This window comes from Bos grunniens, chromosome 15, assembly GCF_055505025.1.
Source record: "Bos grunniens cultivar Pamir isolate PY7600 chromosome 15, Bosgru_T2T1.0, whole genome shotgun sequence".
NCBI classification, from domain to species: Eukaryota; Metazoa; Chordata; class Mammalia; order Artiodactyla; family Bovidae; genus Bos; species Bos grunniens.
Window position 1 is genome coordinate 40719228 of NC_141179.1, and position 12856 is coordinate 40732083.

The following is a 12856-nucleotide window of genomic DNA, read 5'->3' on the forward strand; positions in this document are numbered from 1 at the left end:
ATGCAGGGGTACCCTCGGGACTGGTGGGCCTGCCCCCCGGTGTTCTGCCCATTTCCCATTCTCGCCTGCGCAGAGGTAGGTCCCCCCTTCTCTCTCCTGGCAGGTGTATCAGGGGGCTTTCATCCTTCCCCCTCCCCCACTGAACATCATCCTGGACTTGCAGCCTGCTGCCTCCTCCTCGAGCCATGTCGCAATGATTCTGACTCAGCCTAGTTCGTAGAACATGAGCGTCACATTTCTGTCACCTCTGGGGACCTCCCTGAGGAGCGGCATGGGATTTGGTTTAACTCCTGACTCTACAGGTTCTGGCATTCCTGGGCTGGAAGGCCAACCTCACAGGGTGGCCCTGAGGAGTAAGGGGGAACTTGATCTGCAGAAGGAGTGACTCGACACGCGGGCCACATTCGGGTCAGGATCCCGCCGAGGCCTGGAGCTCAGCCTCGCCCACAGAGGGCCTCCCCACGCCATCCCCACCCAGAGGCATCAGGAGACAGAACCCATGTGGGTCTCATATATGTCATAAACAACCTGTTCTCACCCAAGAGCTAGCGGCACTGTGGCTAGCGCCCAGAGTCTAGGCTGGGGAGTCGTGCAGACCTGGGTTGGAATTTGGCGCCACCATCTCTAAGCTGCAGACAGCTCATTTATAACATCTGTGAAAAATGAAGCTGATGACATGTCCCTTAATGGGCTGCTGTGAAGATTAGGGGAAATGCTTATATACAGAGCACATATTCAAGTGTACGGTCAGGCCACTCAAGATGGCTGTCCTCTTGCTCTTTGGACATTCCCCTGCTTGACCCACACCTGCTTCACCTCCATCCTGATGACACGAACGCGCTTGCTCCCTGCCCCTTAGGCTGTAACAGCTCCACCTGCTAGCTTGTTAAAGGAAAACATTTGCCCTCATGCTGTTCATTAACCTGAGGGGTTGTGAGGGGCGTGCTCCTGCCGCTGGTTTCCCTGGTAGCTGATGCGCCAACCTGATGTCAGTTCCCCTGTAAGCGGTAGCCGCCTTCTCCTCCGGGTGGCGAAGACCTCTGCTGTGTCCTCCCCACCGCACATGGCGGGGTGTCGCTCTGGCCTTGCTTCAGACGTGTAAGGTCTCCCTAGCCGTGAAACCACTGAGGCCTCTGTCACTGTCTCTGGACTGTTTAGTTGTCTTGAGGCTGAACAACTACAAGGCTTGCAGGCCTGTGGGGTGCAGCCCAACATCGGACATGTAAGCAATTTTCATATCATCCCGTAGTGGGGTCAGAGCATCTGGGGCCAGCTGTACTAACAGTCCACTCTGTGGCCTCTGGCAGGCTGTTTCCACGGTGGGGCGGTGGGGCTGAATGAGATTATTTCACAGTGCTCTCAGCACCCAGACCCCATGACTCTTCCTCCCCTTTCTAGGCTCTGCAGATCAGCTTCCTGGGAAGCCCACTCTAAGATGGGGGACTGCCAGTGCCAGGCAGACGGGGAGTGGGGAACAAGATACACCTGCTGGGAGCGCGGATCACAGGGCCAACACCTGAGAGGGAGCAGGAGCGGGTGGGGAGGAAAGCTCAACAGTGAGGCGGCTGCAACTCTCGCCAGGAGTTCTGAAGGGCTGGTTACGTGGAGACGGCATGGACAGAAACAAGGTACTGGCCTCTGTGTCACTGTGGGCCAGTGCTTGGGTCCCCAGGGGAGGGCGTGTAGACTTGGACCACCCGCCTCCTTGGCTGAGGTTGATGGCGGCCTGGGAGGCAGCTGTAGGGGGAAGGGAGAGGATGTGGGGGCATGGGAGCCTGGGTTTTAATGGGGTTCTGGGTGGGCACCAGAGTATCCACAGCAAAGCACTTCCCACCCGCAGACTTTTCTAGAGGAGAGTTGGTCTGCTGGCTTCTTCGTCTCAGTCTGTCTTGGCCTTCCCTAACAGAGACGAGGCGAGTCAGTGTCTGTCCGCGAACACTTGCCCCCTGCCCAAGGCTGCCAGAAATTCTGACGGCAAAAGCCGAAGAATTTGAAGCATTTATGACTTAGCAGGATTGTTCCCAAACTGCCGGCTTCTTGATATAGTGCCTTCTGGATTTCACTGAGGTTGCTTCTCAGGCTCTGAGAACCTGGCCAAGGGCTTGCCAGGTCTCACATTTCAGGCTGCTCTCTGGCTGCAGGGTCTGTGGGCCTCTCTCTGCAAGGATGGTTGGGTAATATGTGGGTGTTTGCAAACCTTGCTGCCTGCCCAAAGGTAAAAAGCACGGAAGCTGGTTCTAGCCCCTTCTAGAGGGTCATCTTGGCCATGCCACTTAACCCCCCCTGGGTTTGTTGGCTCATCTCCCATGTGGCTTGGTGCTACCCTCAGAGCTTGGGATAGTGGCTTTTCCAGAAGAGAACAATTGTGGAACAAGACACTCTCTTCTAGTAGATGTTTCCTTCTCTCAAGCTTGGTTGGTAGTTACTCTCTTATGGATTCTGCCTCCTGCCCCTACTCCCAGTGGCAGTTTATTGGCTTCTGACCTAAACAGGGGCAGCGATTAGCATTCAGGCACCTATTGGAGCTTTGTGTTGGTTTCCAAGCGGTAAAGTCTGTACAGCATTGCGTTGGCAAATAGCTTTCCTTTCCTCCCTCGCTCCCACTCCAGGGCAGACATCACTGGTCAGCCTAAGGAGGAAGACTGCGGGCTCGATTAGTCACGTCTGCCATAGGAATGTGAGAAACAGAGTGAGCAGGCTGCTACTGGCTGGCCCTGGTCCTGCACATGTCGGAATGAGAGCAATAAGAACTTCATACCTACCCCAGCATTCTCAGCTCTACACAGTGTCCACAGTCACACTCATTCAGTCCTCTCTACAAGCGCTGGGTTATACTGTGGTCCTGCTCGGCCTGGGATGGTTACTATCGTAGCTGGAACACAGCTTCAGGAGGGAGCCCTGAAGAGGGTGAGGTGGGAAGCTGGCACCTTCCAAGTCAGGCAAACAGAACCAAGCCCGATACTTTGTGTGACAAGCCCCGCCTCCCCTTGCACCTTTCTACAGAAAAAGAGCCTCAGAGAGGTCAAGTGACTCACCCGATGAAACACAGCTAGCAAAGGCCAGGGCTTGAACCCAGGTCTTTTGCTCTAAATAGACGTTTTCAGGGGTTCTAGCTGTACCTAATGGTTGTACCCTCTTTCCTGGGTTTGTTGTGGGTCTTTGTAAGTTGACTCCCTGTGTCATTGGGAAATCTAAAGGAAGGAGAAGATGGCTGCTGTGTATGGCTTGCTTGCTTTCTCTTGGAAATCCGTTCTGAAGTGTGATCTCATGGTTTTTGTAAATATGCATCGATGCGGCACCTTAAACTTTTTGAACTACATTTATCTGGAGGCCAGTGTGAGTAACCCTGGATCATGGTGGGAGGAAGCAGAGACTTTCGGCGGAGCCATTCACACTTGAACGCAGGCCCTGCCAGTGGAGCCGTGGTCTGAGCAGGGAGTCTGGGCGGGGCCTGGACTTTGAGCCAGGATGCCTGTCATCACATTTCTTTAGTTTCCCACCGCTGGGTCCTGGGTCCACTGATATGCCTAGCCACAGACACAGGAGCCAACTCCCTGACTGGGGAGTTTGGGAAGGAAGACTGGAGAGGGTGGGGGTAGGGTTCAAGGCAGACAGCAGCTCAACAGCCCTGGAAAGGTTGGGTTATTCAAGACCCACTGTCTGGCTAGAGCGCCTGGGCACTTTGATGGCAGCTGTCTTGTCCCGGCTCTCTCGTCCCCCTCACAGGCTTATGCTCCTGTCTTTAAAAACTTTTTTATTTAGTCAGTTATTTTTAGCTGCACTGGGTCTTCATTGCTGAGTGTGGGCTTCCTCTAGTTGCCACCAACAGTGGCTACTCTTTGTTCCCGTGAGGGGGCTTCTCATTGTGGTGGCTTCTCTTGTTGCAGAGCACAGGTTCTAGGCATAGCGGTTGCAGCACGCAGGCTCAGTAATTGTGGTACACGGGCTTAGTCGTTCCGTGACACGTGGAATCTTACCAGACCAGGGATTGAACACATGTGCCCTGCATTGGCAGGTGGATTCTTAATCACTGAGCCACCAGGAAAGTCCTTAAGTTCCTGTCTTGACCCCTCCCTACATTGCCATTCCCCAGTGGCGCTCAGAAGGCTAGTTGGGCAGCCCCCTCGGTGATCTCAAGCCTTGTTTACTGCCAGGGCTCAGCCCTACCTGCTGGAGTCCTTCTCCCTGTATACCTGCCTGGACTGTGGAACCTGTGTGAGTCACACCTGTGGGGCCTCAGCAGGTCTGGCTGCTGGTCCTGGGCCCAGCCACTGTCAGCAGCCTCAGCCTGCCCAGACCCAGGCCCTTCTCTCCCTCCAGCCACATCCCTTGCACTCAACCTGTCTCCTGCTTTCTGCCCAAAGTTGCACAGCCCCCCTGGTTGCTACTCCAGGGCAATGACAGGCCATGTCTTTGGAATGGAAGTGAGACTCCTTCAGACTTTTATGCCTGCACCCCTTCTCAGAGCATCCAAGTAACCAAGTATTTGGCAGAAAAGACAGAACATACCATCAAAATAACACCTTTGGAGTTTTGTTAAACCTCTCCTCACCCTAGGTTTCCCTGATGCCTCAGATGGTAGAGAATCTGCCTGCAATGCAGGAGACCCAGGTTCAGTCCCTGGGTTGGGAAGATCCCCTGGAGAAGGAAATGGCAACCCACTCCAGTATTCTTGCCTGGAGAATCCCATGGACAGAGGAGCCTGGGGGCTACAGTCCATGGGGTTGCAAAAGAATCGGACATGACTGAGTGACTAACACTTTCACTTTCTCTTCACCCAATTATAAAGTTTCTTATAGTCATTTAAGGAAAGCCCCACCATTCCTCCTTTGCCAATCAAATGATGAAATACATAAAATGAAATCAAGAGGAAATATAGTATTTAAGATGATCCACAGTTAAAGTCAAGCCCCACATTGCTCTTTTTTTAAAGATTTTTATTTATCTTTGGCTGCACTGAGTCTTGACTGCTGCGAGCAGGCTTTCTGTAGTTGCAGTGAGAGGGGGCTACTCTTGGTCATGGCGCATGGATTTCCATTGCGGTGGCTTCTCTTGCGGAGCACAGGCTCTAGGCGTGCAGCTTCAGTAATTGCAGTGTGTGGGCTCAGTGACTGTGACACACGGGCTTAGTTGCTTCACAGGGTGTGGAATCTTCCCAGACCAGGGATTGAAACTGCGTCCCCTGCATTGCCAGGAGGATTCTTATCCACTGCACCACCAGGGAAGTCCCTAATCCCTGTTTCTAGCTTGTGTGGCCTGGCTTGGCCAGGATTATAAGAATATGGAGGCAGCAGGGAATTGTGGAAAGAATGAGATTTCAGTCAGAGCTGGGTTTGAGTCCCAGCTGGTGAACCTCTGTGGACACGGTTTTCTCTTCTGTAAAATAGGGATAACAGTAGTTCCTACCTGAGAGTTTGCTGAGACGTCTGCAGGAGCCAACCCTATGCTTGGCACATAGTCAGAGTCCAGCAGGAGTTTATTTAAAGTCTTTGCTTTACAGCTGCAACTCATCACTGATTCATGGCCTCCTGAGCAGAAAGGGGCTGGAAGCTTAGCTTTCGCAAGAGGGAGCATCTGTCCCTGGCAATATCCTTGGCTATGGCAAAGCACAGGTTACGTATGACACAACCAAAGGGGGTTCTGATCCCAGAGACAGAGGGAGTAGCAGGGATAGCAGGTGGAGGGGGACAAGGCTGAGCAGAAGCACGGGAGATGCAGCCCAGGTCCACGCTGGGTCTGGAGTGTATACACAGGGGGACGAGGCATGTCTACTTTGTTCTCTGTGGTGTTCTTTGCCTAGAACTGTGTCTGGAGGCATAGGTAATGTCTAAATATTTATTGAACGAGTAAAGAATAAATCGATGAATGAACAACCTTATCGGTCAGAGCCTGGTTGTTGCAGGAATTCCATTTAAAAACAAGGACAAGGAGAACAGCTGCTGGCAGGAAACAAAGGTTCTCTGGCAACAGATGGGTCTGTCTGGATGTAAAGAGTTAGCGATTGGTCAGGTGGTATAGAACCAGGTTCTGGGGACATTGAGTGGGCAAAGGGATTTTGGTGTGTGGACAGTGGAAGCCACTAATGTTTTTGGAGTTCTAGGTGAGAACCCGAGCTTTGGAGCCAGGCTGCCCGGGCTCAGAGCCCAGCTCTGTCGCTGGCGAGGCATGTGACCTGTGTCAAGTCACTAAATCTCTCCGTGCCTTTATTTTTCTTCCTGTAAAATAAGGATGATGATAGTACCCACCTCACAGGGTTGTTGAGAGGGTTAAGTGAGAAGATTTGTATAAAGTACGTACTGTAAGTTCTCAAGAAGCACCTCTGTTCATTTTGTTTGACAAGGTGTAAGATTATCTGAGCTGTGTTTCAAGAAGTTTAAGCAGGGAACATGCACAAGATGGAATAGCCCAAAGGGAAACTATTTCAGAGGTCATTTCAATGTCCAAGTGAGAGAGGATGGGGTCTGAGTCAGGGAAATCATTGAGTGCCTGAAGAGGAGGGGGATCAGTGCAAGACAGGCGGTTCATGAAGAGATTATTAACAACTGATTGGCTAAAGCAGCGTGGGGAGCAGAAAATTCAGAGCACGCGCATCTGAGAAGGAGGATTCTTGGGAAGAAGCCACTTCTGCAAGAGACAGGGATGTCTAAAGGAGAAGCAGGTGTAGGAAGGATAAAAATTCAGTTTGGGGTGTACCAAGTTAGACGTGGGCTACCCCATTCAAAAGGAGATGTTATAAAGCTGGAAATGCCCAACTGGCAGGGTGAAACGTCGGGGCTGGGGGAGAGCAGGCGCAGGTGGCGGCCACAGAGAGACCTAAGGAGAGAACTGTGGAGGTGCCTCCAGGGGGCAGTCACAATCGGGGGCTGGGGCAAGGAAGACGGGACCTGGGAGCAGACAGAGCAGCAGCCAGAGTGTGGGAGGGAAGCAGACGGACACAGCGCCTCTGAAACCTTGGCAGCTGAGTTCCTGGAAAGAAGTGATGGATAGCAGGGTCAGATGCTCCACAGCCAGGGAAATAAGGGCTGGGTTAGCCTGATAGATGGAGTGATGACCACTGAGAGCAGTTCTAGCTTCTTGAAAACTAGTGGTAGGTTTTAGGAATTTCTAAAAAGAAAGGAAGGAAATGGGATCAGTATGGATCTGTAGACTTTCAGGGAACATCTTAAGGAAAAGAATGGGGGGAAAATGGAATCTCAGGGAGGACTGACACAAACACAGGTATTTTTCATCCTAGAAACAGGCATGGTTTGGAGTAAAAGTCAAGATACTGGAGGAGGGAGGCTTGAGTTTGTAGGAGGGTGAGGGAGCTGGTCTTGGATGAGGCAGGTGAAGGTAGGGGCAGCCTGGAAATTGAGGTGGGAAGAAGTGAGAGGCAGCGAGAAGTTGATGTTGTGGGAAGAACATGACACATACAGCTTTGATTTCTTAGTGAAGAAAGGGATGAAGACTTAAAGGGGGAGGAAGTGAGAGAGTGGCCTGGGGAAAAGGTAGGAACAGGTGTTTGGGGAGATGAAGGTAATTCACACGAGTTGAGACGTGCAGAAGCCAGGGATCACCCAATGGCAAGTGAAGATGCCCCCAAGAGTGACCAGTTGCTGGTGAATGTTCACTCTAATATTTTTGCAGCAGTTCTGTGCTGGGGATTAAGACCAGCAATGCCTCTCGACGGGGCTGAACAAAGGGTGATTTGGAGTGGAGAGAGAGCTTTGGGTGCAGTGACAGAGTCAAAACGTCTTGCAGTTAAAACATCAGGCTGGACTTTGGGCTCCTTGCTGGCTAGTTGGAATTTGTGGAATGAAGTGATTTCCCAACAAAAAGCAAGACTTTAGAAAAATGTTCCTAAGTCTCCATTTGGCTTTCGGGGGAGTTGTGTGGATTTTTTGAAGCACCAAATCTGTATGGAAGATGAAATTGCTGATCCTGGGGGTGAATGCCACTAAGGATTACATGGCAGCTGGAGCTAGGGTATTTTATGGGAGAAGCTAACTAGGGACCCTCAAAGGCATCTGTCCTGCCTCATCACTGAATTATCTCAAATGAGCTGCATTTGTCACCCCCATTAGGATGGAAGACTCCATCTGGACAGGGATCCTGTACTCTCTGATCCCATTCTCTGCATAGAATGGGGCTGACCCCAGAGCAGGCATTTCACAAATATCCTCTAACTTGATCGCATTCTGATCATGTGCAGTTTGGGGACTTGTTCCAGGGTATTTGGTGTTTTGTTCATCAGTACTAGGGCAGGCGATGCAGGAAGTGTGGGCTCAGGTACTGAACGGAGGATGCGATCAGTGCCCCTCCCTGCAATGTGCACTCATCACCTAGAGACTCACAGCATGGAGGAGATGCAGCATACATGGCCTGAGTGCCTAGCTTAGCACATGCTCACTGGGACTGTCTTATTATCTATTATTTCAAGCCAAATGTCTCCTGTTCCATGAGAGTATATTCTCCAGTATTGTGGCAATTAAGGAGCGACTGGATGTCCTCTGAAGCTTGAGTGAAGAAAGCCTTCCAAGAGCTGCTTTTCAGAAACACTGGCAAATGTTTGCCATGGGCAACACTGTGTTTCTAAAGGGCAGGTGGTGAGGCCATTGTCAGGGTTTCCAGGAAGACACATAAGAGCCTGAGCATCGTGCAGTCCTAATCCTAGCTCCCAGACTGAGCAAATGTGTAGCTGATTAAATATTTATCTATTGTCCTGTCCACCTCAATAAAACAGGGCACTCTTTAAAGTGGTTGTCTTAATGACGTTTGTGTGTCTTGGAATGCCACCCCAGGGCAAACAAACAACATCTGAAAATGTGAAAACATGAAAATCAATAACAAGAAATGAAAAGTTCATTTCACTGATAAAACATCATTTATCTTAATCATTGGGGCTTCTCAGAAATTCCTAAGTGCCCTTTTAAATGCCAGCATCAAGGCTAGTGCCCACAGTGTGCAGAGGGGAGTTGAGGCAAGAATCCTGATTGCTTGGGCCAGGGAGCCGGCTAAGGAGAAGTATGCTTGTGGGGCAGGTGCCCACTGGACTGGTTTCCAACCAAGGAGCTCCCAAGTGGGGGTGTCTTCTAATATTTCTGGTATTTCACTTCCAATGAAAATAAAATAATATACTACTTTCCTATGAAAGATATTTCACAAGACCCTAACTATGCAGCATAAGTGACCCACTTTTGGTAGGCCTTATATGATAATAATAATTCATGCTGATTAATAATAATTGGGAAAATGAGATTATTACTCCACTTCCAGGAACCCTATACCTTGCCCTGTGCCCAGGCTGCAGAACGGCATTCCCACTCCCCACATTGAACCCGAATAGGGATGAGACAGTACAAGTCCTCTGGTAAGCAGGTTGCAGGCACTGGTCCCCAGGGCACAGCTTTCTGCCTGGTAGGCGCTCCTTTCCTTTGCTTTACATGTGCAGCCTCATCCAGCCTTCTGGTTTCCTTGTGTGTGTGTTCAGTCATGTCCGACTATTTGCAACCCCATGGACTGTACCCCACCAGGCTCTTCTGTCCATGGAATTTTCCAGGCAAGAATACTGGAAATCCTGCTCCAGGGGATCTTCCTGATCCAGGGATCGAAACAGCATCTCTTGGGTCTCCTGCATTGGCAGGCGGTTTCTTTACCACCCCACCACTTGGGAAGCCCCCTTTGGTTCCTTAGCTCTTCTCATAAGACCCAAATGTAGAGAGGATGGGGATGCCTGAGAGCTCCTTCGATCCCCGCAGGAGGGTAGAGTATTAGGAGCGCCCAGCAGGCCTTGCCTTTGGATAGCACACCCAGGCTTCCTATGCAGGCTTGAGACCAGATTAGCGTGGGGCGGGGCAGAAGCTGGAGCTCCTCTCCTGGGCCCTTTGCTCTCCAGCAACAACCATGGTAAGGAGATGGGAAGGGCAGTCCATATTACTGACATAGGTTTCTCCAAAGTTTTCCCACACAGTGGCCAGAAGGCTTTTTTAAAAACATACATTGCTTCCCATTTTTCCTATGATAGAATCTGTAATCCTCTTATCTGACACCTCTTCTCCCCTCTCACTCTGTACTCGAGCCATCCTGACTTCTACCAGTTTGTTTAGGGAACTGAGTCTTCTCCTAGCTGGGATCCTGTTCTTAATATTCTTTACTTGAATAGCTCAGTGATTCAGGTGTCACTTTATTTTTATTTATTTATTAGAATGTCTTTTAAAAAAAATGTTTTTTTTATTTGGCTGTGTCGGATCTTCATTGCATCACGTGGGATCTTTTGTTGTGATGCACGGACTCTAGTTGGGGCACGTGGGCTCAGTAGTTATGGTACACAGGCTTGGCTGCTTCTTGGCATGTGGGATCTTTGTTCCCCGGCCAGGGATCCAACCTGTGTTCCTTGCTTTGTAAGGTGGATTCTTAACCTTTGGATCACCAGGAAACTCCCTCAGGTGTCACTTTAAAATATTACTTTGCCAGGGACCTCTCTTGACCTCAAAATTTAAATGAGACCTCCTTCAAAGTTTTATGTACTTCTCTACAGGGGTCATCTCAATTTGTCAGTACTTTTAATTTGTGATTATTTTTAAGCTCTATGAGTGAGCCTTGATGGCCACTGGTCACAGTTCACCTAATGCATCGTAGACAGTCAATACATACTTCTAGACCATATGGCCTAAGGGCTAAATGAATGGATGAGTTCCACAGAGTACTCAGCCTGCAAATTCTTCAGGAACCAAATAGGTCCCGTGGTCAAGCACGATTGGGATGCCCTCTTCTGGTCTCCCCTTAGAGAGTCATAATCTTCATTAGTGCAGGGAACACTGAGTCAGGCTCCAATGAGAAAAAAAAAAGCAAAAAGTAAAACCCAAACCATAGAAAGGGAGTTTAATTTTCTTTGGCGTCTTGTTTTCTCAACTCAAGGGTGACATATTTTTCACCTCACATCTATTAACATCCTACAGAATGTACTTTTAAAAGATGCTTCAGCGGTGCTTCCTGCCTGGGAAATCTGCAAATCTCAAAAGATTGTCGAGCATGGGGTGGGGACTGGGCATCTTCCATTGAGCACCCTCATGGTGCCTGGCTAGCATCATGAACACATGTGCAAACACTACCAGAGCAAAGCATCGGGCATGAACAAATCTTGTAGCTAGCCTGGGTTTATATTTTTTAGGAAAGAGAGAGGAAAAGATGGTCAAAATTCGCTGTGTGCAGATAGAATCTTTGCAGTTATAACAGTGAGCCGGTCCTACATTACTAGTCTGTTACTGGAACCTGAATCTACAAGTGTTAGGAAGCTGATCAGTCCACCAGCCACCCAGGAATTGCATCTCAATTCAGTCTTCTCGTTCTCAGTATTCGCAGCAACTCTCAAGTTTTCCAACGGATATAAGCGAAGTTTGGGTGGGGGAGGAGATTGCATGCAATATTAGCATTAATGGAGGTTTCAGAACACACCCTTTTGGCATCTTTAGTATGTTGTATGTAGGTAGGGTTCTTGAGGTGGGGTTGTAATTAAGTGCAGTGGATCTGAAATTATTTTTGATCAGCCCCTACTTAGGGCAAAACTGCTTGACTTACCGACTCCATCTAGTCTCATTTTCCACTGGAAAAATAAATTAATGATAATTTAGGGGGAGTGGATTATGTATACATTTGTTCTAGCACTGGAGTATGGATGATTCATATTTGAACCACAATGTATACATGTCTGAGAGTCAAGTTATTGGAAAATTACAGCCCAGGGATACTGTTGATGCAAATAAGCTTCAGTGTACTCTGTTGGGTTAACCAGGAAAACCACAACAAAATAAACTGATAATGATAAAGCTAAGCTAACTGTAATTCATAATTAAAAAGTACCAAGAGCAGCAATTGCAAATAGCAACCAACTCAAGACAACATTGATGATGTGCTGATAAAGAGTCCTTCTCCCAGACTTTGGAAATGTCAGCTCTGTGCCTGCACATGTGAAGTTGGAGCCTTCCCATAGAGTAGACGGGCTCTGCATGGGTGGCTGGGCTTGTAGCAGGATACTGTGGCTACTCAGTAACTTTTAGTATTTTCTGAGTCAATTACAAATTAGTAGCCCTAGTAATATGTATAACTACCAGCTTAATCAAACTGTACACCATTTATCATAATGATCCAAAAGAGGCCTTTAAGAAATAAATTCAGTTGAGGACACAGGGGAATGTTTCTGGTAATGTCCTCCCCACCCCCACTCCCCACTCCAGTAGGTCCCAGTCGTGACTGTTTAGAACATTTCCTCCTTCTGGTGGGGCTTTCATTTTCTAGCTCATACAGAGCAGGGATGTGCATCTGGATTTATAAAGTACTCATATTCTCAGTTTAATGAGAGTTTTAATACCCAGCACAAAATAATCTCTAAGATAGAACATTAAATGAAAAAAAGCAGTGTGCATGATAGTATGTATAATATGCTATTTATGCTTAAAATAATCTTATATATGTTGACAGACATGTATATACTTTATATTGTTGGGATATCTGGAAGCAAATACTAGAAACAACAAAATAGTTGCCTCTGGAGACAGGTATTGTCTGCTGGGAAAAAGGAGGGAGGAAGACTGGGTTTTTCACTAGATATCCATTCATGCTTTTTGAATTTTGCACAATTTACACATTAACTATTAAAAATATGAAATAATCTAAATTTAGAAAAGACGAAAAAAGGATCCAGTGAGCCTACAGAGACTTGATTTTTGCCTCAGATTTTTTTTTTTTTCTTTTAAAAGAGACAAAGGTTACGTTTGGTTTATTTGTTTTCTGATGCCTTTTACCCCCCTTCAAAAACAGTCACGTTTTAGGCACAAGGTTCCATAATGTAAAGAAAAACCTCTAAATGAGATGGCAGGGT

General features: G+C 48.5%; 1 long non-coding RNA gene across 5 annotated transcripts in view; it reads left to right on the forward strand.

Annotated features, from left to right (window-relative positions):
- The first annotated feature begins 612 nt into the window (after positions 1-612).
- LOC147357718 (uncharacterized) overlaps positions 613-12856 on the forward strand; it is a 38960-nt gene continuing 26716 nt past the window's right edge. Inside the window, exons 1-3 of one of the 5 annotated variants that reach the window (XR_015142054.1) lie at positions 613-1222; positions 1399-1628; positions 1907-2476. This is a non-coding gene — a long non-coding RNA (uncharacterized LOC147357718). Of the gene's footprint in view, positions 1223-1398; positions 1629-1906; positions 2477-2609; positions 3036-12856 lie in introns of those variants that run through there. The other 4 variants (XR_015142052.1, XR_015142050.1, XR_015142053.1 and 1 more) reach the window with 4 other exon arrangements.